At 45.5% G+C, this 16,190-nt stretch overlaps 1 long non-coding RNA gene across 1 annotated transcript in view; it reads left to right on the top strand.

Moving 5' to 3' along the window:
• Positions 1-16,190, top strand: part of LOC138686147 (uncharacterized) — a 113,443-nt gene that overhangs the window by 1,529 nt on the left and 95,724 nt on the right. The gene's annotated exons all lie outside the window — the stretch shown is intronic.

Genomic DNA, 16,190 nt, shown 5'->3' with positions numbered 1-16,190 from the left:
GCCTGCATACTTTATACAAAGTAACCAGGCCTACATAGTGAAACTATTGAGTAATGGTCTTTCTCAGAGGACAATGCATGGTGTTTAACCCTAAATTGAGCAGTGTCACCACAGTTAGGCCGTAACTTGCAGCGGAGCTGGGAGAGCTGTGTGAATACCAGAGGCAGGGTGGTGCGCCGATGTGTTTGAAATGGATGTGTTTGAAATGGACATGCCAGTTGGGAACTGGAGTCTAGCCACGCTTGGTTTTATTAATGGCAAAAACCTTCAGGTTTTGAGAACTGCTTGCACTGTAAATATCTAAACAACAAGTGCTGTCTTTAGTCCCATGACACATCGGAAAGGTAAAAGACAGAGCAGATTCATAGTTACACAACAAAAGCAGGATTTGCCCCAGAATTAGAAGCCAGCAGGGTTTCAGTTACAGGCCCTCAGATCCTCTCACTAAAAATCCTGGGTAGAAGAGTAAATTTTTCATAAGTTCCAAGGCAGGATGAGGTCCTAAAAAAGAAAAAATGTGTTTCAGAGAAATAAATTGCATGTGTACTTCTTAGTTTTTAGCAAAATTACTTAAGAATTAATTTACATGTCATATATTTATAGAAATTATTTTTCAGCCATGAATCATTGTAGAAAAATAAAATGTCACAAGAATTACTATTGTTAGGGCTGGAAATTATATCACGGCCACATCTCGCTTCCTCTGAGCCCTCTCAGGGATCGTTTCTTCCATGAAGGCCTGGAGTCACCAAAGCAACACGTCAACAAGCCCTAAACACGTCCTGCTAGCAAAAGGACAGTCCCAGCTTCTCCACTGTAGGGACACCACCCCTCGGGTGGCCACGTGGCAAGAGAGATCAGGGCACTGGTGTGGATGAAAATTAACCTGGCAAAATAAACCAATAAATAAGCGAGCGGCACGACATGGTTGTGACCATGGCACAGCTTTCCCCCCTTTAAAGCACAGCTGGTTTCTGGAAGGTGGAGAGCAAAGACTGGCCGTGTCTCGTAGTGCTACCCTGTAGAGTCACCAAACCTTGTGCTATTCCTGCTGCTCTTTAAGAATTCACTTCCTGGAGTCATAGGAAGACAAATAGTGCTGACACGCAGCATTTAAAAAAAAAATTAATCCTTTTTCTTATACAAAAAAGTTTGAATGCATGACCTTGGAATCAGACACAGAGAATTCATTGTTGCCTAAGCCTATTGTTTTGGAGCCCGTTTAAGGCTTACAGTAATTCATATTGCATATTCTTCCCATAACGCTGTTACACAATGTCTCATTCTAGAAAAGTTATAAATCTTCAACAATTGTATAAAATTTTCGGTCACGTGTTGCAAATTGAGTATCTGCAGCTTCCTGAGAAGAGCGAGTTGGGTCATTTCAGCTTTTCCCTTTCATTGCCACAAATCAATATGCAGTTGGCTGAGGAAGCACATGGCTAAAATCTTGGCTTGCTCTTTTATTTTTTCTTTTTTTTTCCTTCCCTTTTATTTTAATTGACTTAGAAAAACAACAACTTACAGTTTGTACCTTCTGGCAATTTCTGATCGTTCCATGTTTTTGTCTTTTTCTGCTCTGTTAAAAAAAAAAAAATCATTGTTCTTGCAGATAAAGCAATTGTGATTATAGAGCTGCTCTAATGTCTAATAACTTTTGTGACAACAAAACATTTTGGTGCTTAGCACCTAACTGCATAGCTTTAGGCACTCAGTGTTTTAAAGTTTGCCAGAAATTCTTCTCGTGAGAAGCTCCACAGAATATAGATTTCATGACTTGAATTGCAGTGCTCTGGGAGGGCAGTCCTTTCTCTCCCTATTAGGTCCTGGAAAATGTGGTCATGTGAAGAGCTCAGTGAGTCAGCATCGTTTAACATTAGCATAATTAGAGTGGTTTGGGGTTTTTTTTACTTGCGTGCTTTAATCACGGAATTAAGGTTATTTGAACTCAGTTCTTGTGCATCAGTGAGCTGCAGAGATGAAAAAGTGCCCCGATGCTATATGTAGATGGTAAGGAGTTAATTCACTGTGGAGCAGGACATTCATACCTGGAGGTTGGAAGGTTGACACTGGTGAGCAAACATGTTGTGATATCCAGCTGCAAGCAACCAGAGGAGATTTGAAGACCACCTTCTTGTTTCCAGCAGCGTTAAAAAAGCCTAGTGCAGGGCACGGCGACCAAATTCAACCCTGCTGCCATTACAGTTAAAGTGTTAATGTGCTTTCTGCTTAGATGAGGACTAAATCTGATCCCTGTATCACTAGTGGCTCTTTTGAAATAAGAAATAAGCAGGCTGGTAAAGGGACAAACATTGACATAATCCACTGGATTCCTGTGAGAAGGGGTTTTGGCCACTTGGCTGCGACGAGGAAAACTTCAAAGCTCACAGAAATTAAGATGCTTCCATATGGGGCGTGGTGAGACACTTTGCTTCTCAAAAGTTTCTTCTCCTGGCTTTCAGAGTGCATATTACTTGGAAGTACACAGTCTAATAAAAGCTTTTAAAAATTGAAGTTATCCTAAAGATTTCTGACAATTTTCCTGTTTATTTTTTATAAATCTTTGCATTAGCTGAATCATCACGGTACAAAACTGAATGATAAACCGTGGATGTTCTAACTTGCATTTTCTTCTGCATGTCATGTGTCATATAACATGAGACAGTATTTTGTTCTGCATGTAAACGCATGACCATGCATTGGCTAATCTTCATGGTATAAAATTCCTTCGTTTTATATTAAGAAAAAGCAGTCAGTATATCAGCAAGGTGAAAACCCATTTACCAGTTTCTCCTCTGAGTTTTAGGTAAGCAAATACATCCAAATGAATATATACCTTTAGGAACTCAGAATTATATGCAACTGACCTTTAACCTATTAGTTAAAACATCATAAAATACAACTTTTCAAATGGTTCATTTATGAGTTGATGTAGTGTAATGCAAACCAGAAATCCCAGTAAACTTGCAGCAGTGATTTCAGCCTGTGTAGGGGAATGGCTTGTAAAATCCTATGACTTGTGTTTTCTAACAATATGATAGTTGCAATTTCCCAGAAAGTCAGAGGATGCATTTCTGAAAGGTAGAATAATTTCCTGAAAGAGATTTGGTCATTCAGTTTTCAGGATCTGAAGTAAAATCTGTCTAAAGTAGTCATTTAAGGGGACAAAGCAGTGATCACTTATCACAGAATTGGATTTTTAAAGGTCACAGCACAATGTGACATCCTAAGTGAGCTGAACATACAAACATAAGCACGGCAGTGGTGTGAATGGATTCAGTATTCATTTAGATAAATCACTCCCTTGTGCAGGAATCTGCCTTTTCAGCTGTGCGTGTGAGTTTGGATAACACGGTGGGCAGACCCCCACTCCTGCTGGCTCCAGTGGAGGAAGACCAGCATCACATCAGTATGGGGGAGATCTCTGGGAAGTTGTAGCACAGCCAAGACCCCACAGGCAAAAGAGAAAATTATGACCTTGAAAATAATGTCACTGCAGTGTCTGCCTTGAGCAGGAAAGCCTGCCTACTACTCACAGCTCCTGTTGTCTATGTGCGGTCTTGTTGCTGTAGAGAGCTATTAGAGAAGTTACTATTTCAGGCACCCATTGCATATAAGCAATACAGGTAAGGGGCAGCTCATTTCCAGTCTAAAATAGAATAGCCTAAATTATTAACATGCGTTTACGCTACAGGCAGGCACGCTATCGCTGAATTGCACAGCTCACACGTTTTGTTCCTTCCCTCTCGGAAGCAGCGTGGTACTTCCAAGGAGTAAGAGTGTCACTCCAACAGCAATGGCCCCAAAGCAGGCACTGCCCCTGCTTCTTCTTGCAGCTGGTCCCTGCCACTCGCGCTCAGTGCCTGCCTTTGCCACCTCTAGGACACTGTGAGAGATGCAGGGGGCTGGGGAGCAGAAGCAAAGGGCACAGTATTGGTCTTTGGTCGCATTTTCTGCCCTCGCTTCTGGGCTGTCAGCTGCCCGGGCCGTGGGCTGTCGGCTAACAGGAGCCCACGAAACAGCAGCAGGACACATCCCCGGCGCGTTTTGTGCCAGAGCGAGTCGCTGGGGCGTAGATCGCCTGAAGGGAGGACGCTGAGCAGTGCTGTCCCCAGAGAGCTTTGCCTTGGAAAGGAAGAGGCTTCCTGAAATTCTCCGAGACGCAAAAGCTGCAGGTCCACTGCTGCGCGCTCCAAGGAGGGATGTTTTCCCACACCCCGTGCATCCGCTTGCTTGTGCCTCTTCCCGATGTCAGGCGTGCCCAAAGCCTGAGCACCACCCGACGGACAGAGAAAAAGCTCAGGAGGGCCCGAAGCCTGAATAGAGCCGCCTGCCTGCGCAGGGACACCTCTCCTGCTGCGGGGCCGGCCGTTTGCTGCGAGTGGAGAGTGACCTCGTGAGACACCAGGGCAGCGCCTGTTAGGATCCTTTAGAGACCGCTCCATGGCAGCAGGCGCTGGCCTTGTGCTGGCTCCTGGAGGCCACAACCTGCCGGTCCTTGTGCCTTATGCACTCGCCCTGCCATGGATGACTGACCCAAGACCTGAGGATGCAAGTACACATCCCACATCGTCCTCATTCAATTTCTAAATTTCTTTAGATGCGTTGTGTGAGAGCATAGCAGTCCAGAGGAGTGAAGGCTAGCTGTGAGGTCTCGGGTTTTCTTATCGTCATCTTGAAGACATGCTTACTTCCTAAATTTCACATCAGAAAGATGACACAAATCACATTTCGATGGTCAGAGAGCAGTGACTTACCGTAGTGTATAACAAAATGTATCGAACAGAACCATAGTCAAAGTAATAAAAAAACAGGATGTGCCTCATTTGCTTTAATCTTTTGACTTCCGTGGGCCAGGAGAAGCGGGAGTTGGCCTGCGTTTCTGTGCTCTTAATGCATTAAGCTCCTTAGTCACAGTAGGGTGTAATCTCTGTCCTGTTTTCTTACCTGCCGTAAGCAAGGGCGGGCAGTGGTGAGAAACTCTGCCTCTTGCTGTAGAGTTTGTGGAAAGGTGAAACCCGCCGCTGCAGCTGTAAATACGGCTGCCTGAATTTCACTGGACTTGATGAACAGGCAAGGTTACTTTTTCTGTTGAGTCTGAAATTTTAATGACAGTGATTAAATTACAGAACTTCTCTGCTTACTTGTGTCAATATAACACTTTGAGCCCAGAAAAAAGGGTAGGGGAAAAGTAAATAAAAGAGTCTTGCCTGCTAAATAACGTACAGGTGAGATAATAATTTCCTTAGCATAGGATGCCAGTACTGATTACTTGTCCTTCAAACCAAATGCTTCAAACTGTATTTAGAAAGTTATTTTTTGTGTCCTGTTGCATATCCTTGGTCTGACACATCCATTAAGGCACACTAGCTTCTTATTCCTGCATTTGAATCAATTCACTTGATGCTTCTCGACTTAGGTGCAGCGTGCGGTTGCTTGGCAGAGCTTTGGTACTGTGCCAGCATGCTGCCTATGGAAATGAGACTCTGCTCTCTCAGTCTTGATATGACTAAGCGTGTGTAAAAGATTTTTCCAGCTGGCTCTGAGTTCGATGGGTTTATTTTCCTAACAGTGTTCCTATAGGGTATGCAGGCGTGGATCCCTGCACCTACAAGGTACTGCTTTAGACTCCAAGGCATACGGTTAGTGCTTAATTTCTAAAATATGCCTGACTTTTCCTACATCTGGATCCTGTAAACTGCTTTCCGTGGATCAGCTTCTGCAAAGATTTGGAGTTTCTCTGAGTTTATGAAAGCAAAGGCGCCTCGTCCATTTACACTCACTGAGGATCTCCCCCAGTGGCTCTCATTCGGCATCTGAAGGGTTTCTTATTGTCCCTTTGCCTGTTGCAGATGAATTCATGAGTGGCACAGACGCCGAAGTGTTGGAGGGGCTGGCAGTGCAAAGGAAGCCAGGAGAGGTGCAGCCAGTGCCCAGCTTATCTGGCAGGTGGAGAAGAGCAGTTCAAAGGTGCAGGGTGTCAGCAGAAGATGTCTCCTGAAGAAGCGTGCTGACTTCTCAGATAAGCACACTACAGCCCACAGGCTTCCCAGAAAACAGTTAATTATTTAGCATGAGTTACTTATTTAATACTTGCTTCACAGGAGTTGAATATTTACTTTAGGAAAAGCAGACAGAACTCTTTGGTATACAGAAGTGCTTGCTCCTTGGAGGGATTTAGTTCTGGTTTAAGCTTAAAGTGGTCTGCGCTGCAACGTGCAGGTCTAGGTCAGCGTATGGACTGGAGACTAGCAGCAGCATTTTGGCTGCTTCCTTTGGGGATAGGCTATAACAGTACATGAAGATCCTCAGTCATGGGATCAGCACAAGTTGTCTGCTATATCTAGTCATTTGCAAAATATATAAATACAGTGGAGGAATCAAATGCCAGATACAGATGTCTGAGCGTAAAGTTGTGAAATTTCCCCATCCAGCTATAGGTACAGCACCAGGTGTGAGCCTCTGCATGTGGCAAGCGAGACACAAGGCTTGGAGACTGCCATGGCAGGGTGAAGGTCAGTGGCCCTTCAGAGAGATTGCAGGATCTGGCCCTGGCCCTGTTTTGAGCACAACTTCCAGTAGGCTGCAGGATGGCAAACAGCAGGTGATAGCGCTGAAATAAACTGTGCTGAAATAAACCACGCGTAAAGCTGGGAGCAGGAGTGTCCCTAAGCGGAGCAGCAGTTGAGAACTGGGTTTTCTGAAGCTCCTAACTGGAAATCTGGCAGTAAAAGGGAATGGAGCTTCTGGATGCTGGGCTATTTAGGAAAAATATGATGAAAAATTTCTAACCATTGCAGCATATGAGGCATTAAAATGTCATTCATGTAGTAAAAATGATAGAGAGGAAAAAAACACTGTCAAAAAAAGACATCAGATTTCCTTCTGCCAGAATTTCAAACAGTGTATAGAGGGAGAGAGAAGAATTTATGTCTATGGATGGAAAAAAAATCCAAAATAGAAGGAACATGGACTGCATGTCCCTTGATGCCTTCCAAAAGAAATGGCATGGAGAATGAGGAAATTTCATGGGGTAAAAATATCAACCCACTAAGGAGAGATCAAACTACACTTGCAAAAGGTTGAACTGCATGCATGGGTTTATGGCAAGTTGTGAAAGCCCATAACCTACTGCCCTGGCCAAGATCTTTCCGTGAGGAGGTGTTACGGCTCAACTTGAGACCAGACTAAGAAAGCAGAGATGGCTTACACCATAAAAGCGGGAAAATCACTACTCTGCTTCCCTGCTCCATGTGCCACGGTACAGAGATAAAGTGCTGCTTGTCTCAACCGCACTAAATCTGAGATAAGTGTTGTTTACTTCACCCCTCTCCAAGAGGAAAGGTCACTCGTGGTCTCAGTGGAGCTCTAGCAATTTCCTCCTGGCAGCATTCACCTCTGCCCGCCCAGCATCAGTGGAGGTCCCGGGAGCTCCTGCTCCCCTACTTTGGCTGCCAAGCTGTATCCCGGCTTTTGGGGACATGCGTTAACCCTCTCCCTGCCGGCCTTTGCCCCTCTGTCTTCTCTGGAGCTCACTCTGAACAGACAGGCAGAATATGTCAGCGGTATGGTCTTAAACAGCAGTAAGATGCTGACAGTCAGACTTGCAGAAATACTTCTGGTCCTAAGAAATAATGCACAGGAGGTAAGAAGTAAAGGTCATTTTTTACTACAAGTTACAGATGAAGTGTTCTCCCACACAAAATAAGAGTCTTCTTTTTCCTCTTGCCCACTGTTCAGCTTTCTTGTTTTGGTTTTTATATTGCCATATATTTAACCTAAGCTCTCTTTTTTTGACTCAACGGTATCTTCATGTTTTCATTTTTCTCTCACCTTGTGTTTGCCCTTTATCACTCTAAGAAACAATAAATGAGGAGGGAAACAGTTGACTGGGAGCTGAGCTTTGTTAACATCAAGAACGACCACGCAGATTGTCTTAACCCTGAGTGCAATTTATACCGACAAGCTAGACTTTATCTAATGGCTATATGTAATACATTAAATTCTCCTTCCAAAAGTAAGATCTCAAATTCTCTTGTACATAAGGAAGAGAACAAAAAAACCTTCAACATAAACCAGAAACACACAAAGCAACCGCTGGCCACTGATGTTACACAGATTCTTCTTTCTTTTCTTCTTTTGCAAATAAATTACTGCAGAAAGCAGTGCAGTAATTATAGCCTTCAGAAATGGCTCGGGTTTTCCTCCATGGACAAGCATGACAAAAAATAATAAAAAATAATTTTTACCAACACAGCTGGTGTTCAGATGAAATTATGTGGTTAGCTTTGAAACGATATTAAAAGAGAAATTTTAATTAACCTGTACCACTGAGTCAGAAGATAATATCTGATGCATATAACAGGCATACAGACAAAATATGATAAAATAATTATTTGCAATTAGATATATGCATTACAGACAATGTTGTAATTAAAATGTACTTAATGTCACAGGAGGTCCTTTATTATCAAAATAATTTGTAGAAGGACTGTGGAAACATGTGATGATTATCCATCCCTCTGAAAAAAAAATCTCAAAATTTACCAAAAGCCCAAAGCATTTGTGGGTTTGGAGCAGATACCAGTACGGTCAAACAGCGAGGCTCCTCTTTTCCAGTGCCAAGTCCATTTGTTACCAGAGCGTGCGTAGGTCACTCATTTCTTGATGTGCTTCTCTTCCGTTGTCCCGAGAGGCGACAGCCAGCCAGTGACATCCCTGTGCTGCTGCGTGGCTGGGAGCAGGGTGCACCTCCAGATGTGAGTGAATTTCTGTGCAGGTCAGAGGGAGGGAGAGATGCCACGGGGCACTGCACCGTTCTTCTGCTGGAAAAATAAACCTCTTTTTTTCTTTCATTATTTGCTTGTTAGCTGCAAAAAAACTGAGTGATAAAATTTACTGGGGCTGATTCTTGTCTCTATTGTGGCCCTTCCAAGGCACTCGGGCCATGAAGAGGGACCAAAACTAAAGAAAAATTACATTTATACTTGCTTGAAGGGCTCCTTTTCACTTTTACAACTCTTGAAGAACTAGCAGAGTGACGGTCAAATAAGCACAGTCTAGTAAATCTGGGGCCATTACTCAGGAGCGAGGCACAGCTCAGCCTCCAAGAGCTGTGTTTGTACAGTCAGAGAGGCCGATATGGCTGTAGGAATATAAATGTAGTTGTTTGCGATAGACCCGGCAAAGGACACAGTGAATCCTGAGGGAACGGCAGCCATCCGTGAGCTCTGCTCCTCTGCCTGAGGACGTGGGCACTGCTGCTACGCCGTTAAATAACCTCTCAGCCCATGTATTTCCCCATCTGAGAAAAGTAGTGTCAATGTGTCTCTAACTAGCAAGGGATGATGGCTTCTTGGTGTAGACTAATTGCCAGTTTTCAATAAGGGAAAACCTCGTTTCACCCAGGTGATACCAAAACATTAATTCCAAGATGATATAAAGATTTCATTCTGCTGCCTTACACACTACTGCATTCAGATACTCATTTTAATGAATCAAGCCGATACTTGGAGGCTTTTTGGGACCCCATAGCCCCAGGCTGCAGGGAAGCCCATCTCTGCCGGTTCAGCCTCTGCTCTGCCCCAGCAGCTGGCATGGCCCTGGGTACCGGCTGCTCCGGCTGGAAAGCTGACCCTCTGGAAAAGAGGTTTTATCTTTGGAAGGAGCCGGCTGCCCCCTGTGACGCCAAGCATCTCACCCATCGCTTTAGGAATAGCCTGTCCCTCAGCTTTTGCTGGCAGCCGGTCCTTGCGGCTCACATTAAACAACCGGGAAGTGCCAAGGTCGGCTCCTGGCTCCACATGCTCGCTCTGGGGCCTGACCTTATTGGTGCTATTGAAGGTTTTGGCAAACTCTCCGTCTGATTAACATTTCCATGTTCAGAGCCACTGCGCTGTAATTGTGGGGGCTGTTTTGCTGTTTCTCAGGCAGACCTTTTCTCATCGCCGCTTTCTGGATTTGTGCCCCCGCACTTGTAAAACTCCTCTTGAAGTCAATGGAGATTTTGCCTGGGTGAAAGACGAACGCAGCCTCATTACAGGGTGCATCTTATCCTAGTGACACGTCTTTCTGGGAAGGATAGAGAGTGGCAATCAGCTGTGATGAAGTTAATGTTTCTTTATGGAAATACTTATTTCTTCAAATCATAAATAATAAGTAAAATTGCTGCAAAATGTATTAAACTGAAGGAACGGCTCAAGGGGAAAACACCCCCCCTAGTATATCATCAGCTGCTTCTTTATCTCCCCTAGGCTTCTCCACTTCCCTGTTTTCAAAAGAACAAAGAGAATGTGCCAAAGCTGCTTTGGGATTTCAATGAAAAATAATGAGAATTCATTGCTAATTAGGGTTCCAATTAAAAAAAAATGATCTTTGCAGGGACACTGTTAATGAACTTGTAAATTGCAGCTGCAGACTTGCATCCCTATAAACATTCCCCTTGTTTGATTCCATTTGTGTATGCAGAAGTGGTGAGCAAAGGCTGCTGGCGCGTGTGCAGGGATGGCAGTCATCACTTGGCCCCTGCACAGGAGTCCAGCAATCCCTGCCGGTGCTAGCTGCGCAGTCTGCTTTTCAGTCACTTTGGGGACCCGAGTGGCATATCAATGCTCCTGGCGTGTATTGCAAAGTGGGTGCAAAAGGCAGCAGTGTTGATGGCTACTCTTTCCATATGCACTGGGGTCCCTGCCCACAGCCTGGCTTGGGGCAGAGCATGCTTCAGCCGTCATACTCGGCACAGATGACCCTTCTTCCTTCAGAGCAGGGAAATTGCCCCGCGTTTGTAGACAGCTTCATACTCCTCTCCAGTGCAGCGCAGCTTGCATGGCCGTGTCTCCTTGTGGGCTGGTGATGGCCCTGCAGTGCCCAGAGCTATCGACGGCGCTTTGGAGGTGCGAAATGGCAACAGTTAATACAGGGAATCACTGAATGCTAAGCTGAGGTTTAAATTAGGATGGCATTCATCTCACAAAATATTTGGCTGTGTAAAAAAGAAGAATGGTAATTCACTATGTATTTTTGATCACTCTTAATCTAATTAGAAACCTCTTTATTTATTCATGTATTACACTGTTAAAAGCGGTAGACAATCACAGGTAGTTCGGGGTAAGCACTGATGTGTGACTGCATCTTTGCTTGTGACGGCAAACAGCCAAGTCGTGTAAATCTGCACCTTTATACACTCTAAGGGACATTTCAATTAGGATAAATGGTTACCACAACCTTCCTCCACAGTACTTGGTGGTTTCTGCCAGTGACAGTCTGTGTGTGATGCACTCAAGCTCCCAGGTCAGGGAAGGGGGAGCCTGCATAGAAGTAAATGAAAATGTAAATATGCTGGGGGAAAAATCATGTTATTTTTGTCCAACTGCTGATTCAGGTACAAAGCAAACAGAGCCAAACCCAGCCGTGCTGTAAGTCCACCATCTACAACAGCGGCTGCATGCATCTGGCTGCGGGCACACACAGGCATTTCACACTGGGGAGCAGATACCGAGGCAGACAGATGCAGCTGCGATAAAGCCCTGCTTGCGTGATCATTCCTCCCTCTTTCTCGGCTTGCCAGCATTTGCCGAGAGGCACATCCCCATGGTATTTTGTGCCAACACCCTGTTTTCCCCTTCCCATTGCAGGAGGGCTTTTTCTCCTGGGACAACAGTATGAAACCATTGGAGGGCAGTTAGCAGGGGGTCTGAAACACTCCTGAAACCTGATCAGAGGTTGGAGATGGCAAAACATGGATCAAATCCACAATTTCCTATGAGCTAACAACAAAACAGAAACCCACACAGTGGCTGATGGTGGCAGGCACCTCTGGAGATGGTCTAGTCCAACCCCTGCTCAAGCAGGGTCACCCAGAGCAGGTTGCCCAGGACTGTGCCTGGTTGGCTTTTGAGTATCTCCATGGATGGAGACTGCACAGCCTCTCTGGACACCCTGGGCCAGTGTTTGACCACTGAAAAAAAGGGGGTTCATGTGCTGAACTGGAATTTCCTGTATTTCAGTTTGCATATTTTCCTCTTTCCCAGGGTTTGAAGAAGCAGCTGTGGTGATGGAAAGAAGGTAATGGATATATCCCAGGTTCGTGGGTGAGAGCCTCTCCCAAAATCAAGTGCAGCTAGGGGAACAAATAGTGCGTGAGACGTGGTGGGTAATTATTCTGCTCCCTTTGCCATCAGCGAGGTCTTCTGCTCCAGAAGAGCTGGGTGCACCTTGGGGGGCTGCACTTGAAGAGAGGGGCAGAGAGCAAAGTGGGGGCTGGCCGGGAGGCAGAGGTGTCTGGGAGCAGGCTGGGAAACAAAGCCCCTGCAAGAAGTGGGGTTTAGGTTGGCTGATGCAGGATGAGAAGCCATCTGCTCCTGCACTCGTCTGTTCTGCCTGGAGGTCCGTGGGTGCGGATGTACGTGGACCTGTGCCAACCCGCTGCAGTTATTAGGGGGGAGTAGTCGTCTCCAGCTCTCAACACACTCAAGTGGTGGATGTGCTGGGAGCTAAACATCTAAGGGTTCTGTGGTGCCAAACTCTAAACGTCCTGCTCCACCGGAGCCCTGGCCTCACACCTTGGGTTTGCAGTATATCCCTGGGTGTGCATGCAGCGTCCTTAGGGATGAGCAGAACCCAGCCAGGAGCCCAGTGCAAAGCGAAGAGTCAGCCCTGATGGGAGGCACATCTTCGGGGGGGGGGGGGGGTCCTGCATTCCAGTTCTTTCCCAAAGTACATTGCTGCAGCCCGGCTACAACCAGCTGGTCCATTCGGTCACATTGCCTGCCTGTGCTCAAGTTCTTTTGGGGGGGGTTCTCATTTCAGTCTAGGACCCCATGCCTGGAGCACTAATTCACACCCCACCTCGCCAATGCACCATGTACAGAGCAATAGGGATGAAGTGCAACATAAGTATCAGGAGCGCAGGAGGGAAGTGAAATATTTCATCCTTTTCTGGAGCTCAGTATTAATTTTTTCTATTTCATCCAGATGCATAGATTTTATATCTGGTAGTTGCAGCTGATAACATACATAATGGAGCCATTCAGGGTCATCTCTGAACATGCACTTTTCCCACATATAAAAATACACCTGAAATTTTGAAAGATTGAATACTCATTTGCCAATTTAAAAAGAAAATGGAGAGAACGAGAAAGAGGCTCGTAGAGTTGTAAGTCTTCACAGAAAACGAATGGAAAAGCACATGTACATTTAGAATGATGTTGACATTTCTGAAATAAGAGATAGGGTGTTTTATCTAAATTATACCAAAGCCCTTCAAGATAATGTGCTGTGTAATAGCTACAGTTTTAGACACTATTTCATTTTCAATTTTCTAGACAAAAAGCATGATTCTTATCCACAATTTCAGTTCAGTGTTTGACAAATTGTTAGCATATACTTCCCAGCTACACCTAATATAGGGAAAGCTGTGTTTTAGGGAAAAAGGCTATATTTCTACCTTCCCCTCCACTGGCTTTGTCAGCATTTTGTGTTGTATGGAGAGGAGACAGAGGTTTGTAAAGCCCAGAGCAAAAGAAGATGTGGGAGCACTGCAGGCACTAATAAGCCTGAGTTGCCCTGAGGAGCATCACCCGGGCCCCCAGCCACACAGCCTCTGCCCTTTGGCTTGGGAGCTCCATTTAAGCTCAGGGCCAGGCCCCCCTTCTTCCTTTTGCTTGAGCTGTGCTGGGGGTGGCTCTGTGCTCAGCACTGCTGCTGCCTCTCCTGGCTCCTTCCCTCCTCCTGGCTGGACCTTGGCTGCAGGTAGCTCCTCTCTTGGTCCTTGGGCTGTACCTGCTCCTTGTTCCCCTTGACCTGGCTGACCACCTTGCCTGGGCTCTAGCCCTGCTTGGGGAGGGGTAGGTGCTGTGGGTGCCCTCTGCTCCTCCTCCTTCTCTCTTGTGCATTCATGTCGTGTGTGTGTACTTGCAAATAGCACCTTGCTCAGTGGTGCCACTAACTCTAGTGGGGTGGGGGTACCCTGCCGGCACCTCAGGCTTAATGTGAGCCACATGTCCCTCTTGGTATGTGCTGGCTGGTGAGGCTGCGAGGAAGAATGCCCCCCCAGACCTGCTGAATGCTGTAGTAAACCCCCTGTAATTCACTCAGAGCATCCACAGGCAGGTTTGGTGCTTTGAAGGGTCCTAAAGCACCACAGAACAGCAAAGAAGTCGAGGCTGACTGGAGAAGGCCCTCAAGAGCTTCTCAGGAGCCTCTTGGAGGAGTTGTTTTGGTGCTTAAAAGTAGGTCCTGAACGTGTGCATTTGTACCCCCGTGCAAGTTGTTCCCATCTGCAGTGCCGGCTGTGACTGCTTGGGGTTACAGAGGTTTTTTCCTTCTCTTCTGGCAGCTGAAAAGGTATAAATCCTTTTGACACCCACTTGGCACCAGTGATGATGCCACTGGCATGGCCTTGTCTTTATCTGGAAGCAAAGCACCATGAGCTCTGGAGACCAGGATGCAGGTCAACCTCACCTGTATCTGCAGTGTGGTGAGGCTTGGTGAGAGGTCTCTGCAATACTGTACGGACTCAGGGGTCCTGGCTCTGGGGTGGGGGCGGCGTAAGATGTAAAATAATTATCTGTCTTGAGGGAGATTGCTCCTTTCTTGTGGGTATCCAAGGGAATCAGCATGTTCCAGTGCAGGACACCCTTGGAGGGGCAATGAGATAGCCTGACCCCCCTGCCTCGAGTCGCTTGGCCTGATGCTCTTGTTTCCAGCACCACTTGAGGAATATGCTAGAAAAGTTTAGCAGTGTGGCAAAGTTATTGCCTAATTCTGTATGCTGGGACACGTCTGCAGGCGTGCTTCATGCCAGTGATGCTGAATAAGGAAACCTGGAGCCCTGAGTCAGAAATTCTGTTTAATTCTCATTCAGAGAGCAAGCTACCCTGACAGAGTTGTCAAGGTTCAGCAAATAAGTTAGATGATAGATGCCATGTGCTTATCTGGAAAGTGTTATTTCCACTCACATCTGGTGAAATGACTAAAGTGTCCTGGGTGTGATGGGATGGTGAGCCTGCTCCCTCTACAGGGAGTTTCGACTTCATCGGTATTGATTTATCTTCAGTGTAGAGGTAGAAAAATTCCTTTCTCCTGAGAAGTCCCTTCCAAGATGCCAATGAACAAAATCTGGAAAGAGGTTATTTTTTGCATATTTGCTTACAAGTAAGCAGTCCTTTAACAAAATGTAAGTGTAGTCACAGGGATGGAGGTAGTGCCCCAGCCCCCTCAACAGCTGGTGATCTGTGGAGTGGGAGGAGGAGATTTCAGCATACCTTGTAATTAGCAGGAAAGGAGGGTTTTCATGACAACCGTAAAGCAACAAAATATAAATTAAACTCTGCTAGGAAATTAAATTCAAGGAACAGAAATAGTTTCCTTGGCAAGCCAAGAATAACAGTGGCAACACTCAAACTGGTTGCTAAGTGAGGGGGCAGAGCAAGAAAAGGATAACAGTAGCTGTGATTATTATTGCTACCTTAACAAATATATGCATTGAAGGTAATAAAATTATACTTTTAAAACTATGCGGCTTCACAGTGTCACAAGGATTTCTTTGTTTGTAAACAGAGTAAGGGAACCAAGGGTCAGTAAAGCCTTGGTGTGCATCTTAAGAGGTAATCTGTCCATGGTCAAAATAAATCTGTTTATTTCTGTTGGTCACTAGGAAGGTTATTCCCCCTCTATAAATATGCAGGGGGATTTTTCTTTGCAAGGTTTAAATGGGTGCATGTGCTTTGATAACAGCAGCATGTGATCAGAAGGGGGAACTATTATAAAAAACCATCTAATTGCTGGGCTCACAGACAGTGCAAGTAAAATTACTTTCATTAATCTGTGCCTTTACATTGAGCATGTGGGCCCTGATACAGCTTCCTCCAAGTTGGAGGTAGAGCTTCCCTGTGACTGCAGCGGGCGTGGGATCAAGCCTGTGCAAAGTGCCCACTGGAGGAGACTGAGCAAGAAATGGAAATTGCTGTATTTAGGTCCTAGTCCTAAATGATTTACGGTGTGACCTTTGGCTTAATGATATTTGTCTGTCTTCATCAAATGTTAAGATCCGTGACTGGAAAAGTGCTGTATGAGTGTTAAGTAGTTATGGAAAATGCTTTTGCCACAAACAATGCAAACTTGCCCCAAATCAGGTTTTTGTGCATCTTCTTGGACTAGCATAAAAGTCATGTCATCATAAGAAGCCAGGG

This window comes from Haliaeetus albicilla, chromosome 7 (genome assembly GCF_947461875.1).
Source record: "Haliaeetus albicilla chromosome 7, bHalAlb1.1, whole genome shotgun sequence".
In the NCBI taxonomy this organism is placed as follows: Eukaryota; Metazoa; Chordata; class Aves; order Accipitriformes; family Accipitridae; genus Haliaeetus; species Haliaeetus albicilla.
This window is presented reverse-complemented; position numbering and strand designations above follow the sequence as displayed.